This window comes from Psammomys obesus, unplaced genomic scaffold (assembly GCF_907164565.1).
Source record: "Psammomys obesus unplaced genomic scaffold, mPsaObe1.curated_primary_1811, whole genome shotgun sequence".
NCBI lineage: Eukaryota > Metazoa > Chordata > Mammalia > Rodentia > Muridae > Psammomys > Psammomys obesus.
The window spans coordinates 48,073,696-48,079,196 of record NW_026591086.1 but is presented as its reverse complement, the minus strand read 5'-3'; the positions used below and the strand labels follow the sequence as shown (position 1 = coordinate 48,079,196).

The window sequence follows — 5,501 nt, the reverse complement described above, 5'->3', positions numbered from 1 at the left end:
TGTAAGAGACACTGGGCCCTGAGGAGATAGGGAGTGTTCCACATAAGGAAAGCGAACAGAAATCAGGGAGAAAACTGAAATTAAGTTTCCAGAGTTAACACTGCTACAGGTGATAAAATGAAGAATGGGGCTGTCATCTGCCAGCTATACTTTGAAGTGTCTTATCAGGCTTAGTGGATTTAGGATGTTTTGGCTATTTATAAAGAAACAAAAAAAAAAAAAAATCAAATAGGAGTGAAATTGTTTTAGCATTCTTGAGAATATGTCTACTTACTCTTTGAAGAAGCTTTCGGCCTTCGGCAGTCTTCCCTTTCTTTGCCAGAAACGTTCCCTTTGTGACACGTGTTCCTGTATAGTTTTTTCCAGAGGCATTCCCTAGCAACAGAAGTTTCTTTTTTTTTTTTTAACTTTCATCCTTTCTCTTTTTGTCTCCTTCTGCCTCTCAGTGTATATTTCCCACAAAAATAAGTGAATGATATAGATAGCTGATAGACAGACTCAAAATAGATAATCTATTTCCAAAACATCTTACTTTTTAATTACCATAGATTAAATAGTAGTATTCACTTAAGTGTCTTAATTCAGCTAACCCCAGTCCACTCTTTTGAAAAGATGTATGCCATTCATAATTTAATATTTCTTCTCACACGAAGGCACAAAACCATTTATGCATTTATTTATCCAGTTCAGTATCAGGATTAGATTATCACTGAGGGCAGGAACTCAAGCTGGGCTGGAACCTGGAGGCAAGCAATGAACCAGAGAGCAACGAATGGATGCTGATTATTGGCTTGCTCCGTATGGTTTGCTAAGCCTCATATATATTTATATACTATGCATATACATACATATATATATATAGTGTATATGTGTATGAACTGTCACATCCTTTAAATAAACTTGATTTAAAAACTATAAAATGAAGTTCTGTCAAACTGAAGATTCATTTTTTTCATGAATAAATTTTACCCAAACCTACCAGGCAAAGATTCATGGCAACTTCTTTTTCAAGATAAAGGGGAAAATTATACAGTGTAAATAATTATATCATTTTAGTGTTTATTCAATAGTTTCTTTCCAGTTTGGTATGGCTTCTCTGAACTGGTAGGAGAGTCAATGATAATTCACAATACTGAAGATAGATTTAGTGACTTTATTATGTACAGGGAAATTATTCTTTAATAGCCATATTAGTAGTTATATCCTAGTATAGAGTCTAGTACAGTCAATTAATGAGAATATAATTTCAGATAACTTTTGAGTAAATATAAGAGAAATCAATATTTTCAAGTGACTGTGAAATAACTGAGTTAATAAATGTATAGCATGTGGTATTTATACTTAGACAAAATACAAAAAAACTGAATTTCAAAGTTTAAAAGAAAATTACTTTTCTTAATTCTTTTATAGGAACTTGCATCTAAATTACAATAATTTAATAATTTGTAGACATTAACAACAAAGGATGACTTGTCAATAGCCTAGCAATGCACGAGTAATGGAATGATGAAAAACTCTGATTAAATTATGAAATTACACCCAAAATGGTAACATAAATTAAAGGAGTATCAGTTGTACAAAAACAAATTATATTTAACTTTAATAGAGAATACGTTGTAACAATGCAACTGTAAACCACATTAAACAATAGTTTCTTTTGAAAGTTTGGAGTCTAAAGAGTGAATGGAGATGGAAGATCAGAAAATAATCTAACTGCTTTTGCAGAAAATTTATGTTTGTTCTCCATTTCCCATGTAAAGTAGCTCACAAAAGCCTGGAACTAGCTCAAGGGCATCTGAAAACCTCTTATTGCCTCAATGTGCATATGCACATACACACTTAAAGAAAAAAAAGTTAAAAAATAACGTTTTAAACACAGAAACTTGAAGCTTTTATGTTTGAGAACATGAAAGAGCAGTAAATTCAACAAAAGCCAAAAGCTCATTCTATGCACTGTTCATGCATTCTTTTTAAAGTACACTTCTTGAGGTATGCTCTCCTTTGTACAGAATATTATGAAAAAAATACAATCAAGCATTTTAAAAGAAGCATGAAAATATGGTTGAAATTGAGAGAGATAAAGAAGGCCTGAATAAAGCAAGATATATATGGTGAAGTGAACGTGGCATGGTGATTAATGACACAGCCTTTGCAATCACAATGGCTTCATTTCAAATAATTCAAATCAGCCCTGTAAGTTGTGTCACCTTGGACTAAGTTTCTAAGTATCCCTGCTTTAGTGTCCTAATTTGTAAGATAGGGATATCATCATCTCTCCCTCATGTAATGACAAAATTTAAATGTCAGAATATATGTGAATGCTTATCACAGATAAAGCCTCAGACTGATTAAGTGCTTGGGAATGGCAGTTAGCAGACACACGAAGAAGAAAAGGCAATACTATAAAATGGCTGTAAATCTGCTTCTAAACAGATTTTCGGTTTTGCTCCATGAATACCACGGAATGATTTCCACAGTACATGATTTATCTAGCGTAAAAGGAGGATTTTGTAGACTCTGCACTTAAAAATTACACCAACAAACAAAGTGTATTTTTAAAAACTCTTTAATGAATAGATTCTTTCTTGGAAAGTTGAAAGTATTATCAAAAAGGTGATACCACCTTTTCCCTGTGACATTTAAAAGTGAATTTTTATACTGTATATTATCTTTCATGCTTAAATAATAAAATATTTATTCTACATAGCACATAAAGGATGAATGCAAGCAAATTATTCACTGTTGTTGAAATTTACTCCTGCTATGGAAATTCAACATTTTGAAGGGGCTTGGAAAATATCAGTAAGCTTCCCAGTGCACAATCATGAGAACGTAATACAAAGCACTCAGAAAAGGCCTGTGCAAACTAGTCAGTAACTAACCATCCATTACTGCAACAGTATGGAGGCAGAAACAGTGGTATATCTGGAGAGTACTGGGTGGCCAGCTTTGCTGAAATGATGAGATACAGATTTCATAAAAGATCAAACTAAGGTAGAAGTCAATCACGGAGAAAAACATTTGACCTATGCAAGCACATTCACATATTTTCTTAAATGCTTGTACTCTCACGTACACAAACTCACACACATACACACAAACACACACATACACACAAACATACAAACATACACACTATAACTTGAAAATAACATTTAAATAAAATTGCTTACAAAAATAGCTATTATGTTTTCAGATATTTTCTCTTAATGTCACCGTGTTTGAGAACACTAAGGATTTAGAATTATAGCTCATGATTAGTTTTTAAAGTTTTTATTTAATTTTTAAATGCAATGTAATTTGTTCATACACTTTCCCATCCAACAACTCATCACTGATAACCCTCACATTTTATCCTTCTAACCAAATTCACAGTCTTCCTATATCTGTGTCTGAAAACTAATAAAAAGAAAACGTAAATAAAAACTAGTGCTAAGCTTTGGGCAGAGCACAGGGAATCTTATGAAAGAAGGGGGAGTAGTAAGACCTGGAGAGGACAGGAGCTCCACAAAGACAGTGACAGATCCTAAAAGTCTGGGCACAGTGGTCTTTTCTGAAGCTGATACTCCAGCCAAGGAGTATCACTCATGGAGATGGCCTGGAACCCCAGCACAGAGGTAGCTTATGGCAGTTCAGTATCTAAGCAGCCTCCATAATAATGGGGACAGGGACTGTCTCTGACATGAACTGATTGGCCTGCCTTTAATCACCTGCCTTTAATCACTGAGGGAGGAGCAGCCTTACCAGGCCATAGAAGAAGACAATGCAGCCACTCCTGATGAGACCTGATAGATTAGGGTCAGAGGGAAGGGGAGGAGGACCTCCCTTTTCAGTGGACTGGGAGAGAGACACATAGGGAAGAGGGAGGGTGGGATTGGGAGGAGAGGAGGGAGGGAAGTGCAGGGGAGATACAAAGAGAATAAACTGTAATTAATAAAAATAAAAATAATTAAATATATATAATTAAAAAAACAAATGACAAAAATACCATTAGAGAACAAATATCACACAACAATACACTTATACAAATTAATTAATTAATTACTTTTAAGTACCTAATTTAAAAAACAGAAAGAGAGAGAGAGTGTGTGTGTGTGTGTGTGTGTGTGTGTGTTTGTGTGTGTGTTAGCTACCCACTCTTGGGCTTGGGGTCAACCATAGAGTATGGTTGGTTGCTTTTCCAGTGACATTTGATTGAGGAAAACTAATTTTCCATTCCCAGTAGGTATCAACTGATAATATCTTCTTCCTTAGTGGTGAGGGTTTGTATTCATGTCTCTTTCTCAGTGTTCAATTTTGTCTAGATTGTTCCTAGTTGGTCTTGTGCTTTCCACTGTCTGTAAGGGTTTATGTGTGTGTCTATTCTGTTACTTTGGAAGACAAATACTCCATTAGAGTCATATACCTCTTCTGGATCTTTCTACCTGCTCTCTGGAGTAGACCCCAAAGCCCTGAGGCAAAAACACCCCATTTAGTGCTAAGAGTTAAAGTTTCTCTCTAACTGCACATTTTCCAGGGGTGTCGTTCTGTGTTAATGACTATCTACTGAACAGAAAGCTCATCTAAAGAAATTTGAACAGTCCTTTCATCTATGGGTATAACAACATGTTACCACGAGTCATTTTATTGCTATGTTCCTTTAGCAGGATAATAATAGCAGTTGTTTTCCCCCTAGGATCGATAAACTTTCTAGTCTCAGGTTCTTGTCCACTTAAGGAGTGTAAGGTGCCTCACGAATGTTCCATCTCATGAAGTCCGGCTTAATTCTAATTAAAATGTGCTTTGTTAATTCTGTTTTTTGTTTGTTTGTTTTTGTTTTTATCATAAGTTCCCAGTATATCTTGTAGCTCCCTTGCTGTAATAGGTACCAGGATTTGTTGCTTTTTTCAGGGAATGTTTGACTACTCGTCATTCAGATGTTCCTAGTTCAGCATATGGAGCACAGACAGCCTCTTTCTACTCTGCCCCCTACTGATGCATACACATGTGACACAAAGCCCAAAACCCAACCTGCAATAGCCTCTAGTGACAGGCATAATAAAACTCTCAACAATATTTGGCAGTCAATAAAATTCTAGCATGTTTAAATAGATACAAGAAAATATGCTGAGAAGAGAGGCAATGAATGTTGTGTTTCATACCTAAAATAACACAATCATGTATTAACAATAGATCTTTAGTGGTTTACAATAAATTTTAACTTCTCCATTTTGTTTTTAAAATTAAATTTAACCTCCAGATACCTTATATCACCATATATCAAAAACAAATGTGCATAATCTCAAAGACAGCCATACCATGTAGAAAAAAAAAAAAAAAGGTATTCCTGTGCAATGCATTCATGATTTTAAAAGTGTTTTGATTACATTTTGCTGAATCATTATGTGTGTGGCAGAGGAGTATTTGTGGAAAGAATGGTGTAAATATATATGCCATAACATGTGTGTTAATGTCAGAAGATGATGTATAGGAGTTTCTTTTCACTTTACGGCATTTTTATT

General features: G+C 34.6%; 1 pseudogene; it reads right to left on the bottom strand.

The window, feature by feature from the left end:
• Nucleotides 1-4,892: 4,892 nt before the first annotated feature.
• LOC129679084 (small nucleolar RNA SNORA17) lies at nucleotides 4,893-5,033 on the bottom strand (annotated as a pseudogene).
• Between the last annotated feature and the right edge of the window lie 468 nt (nucleotides 5,034-5,501).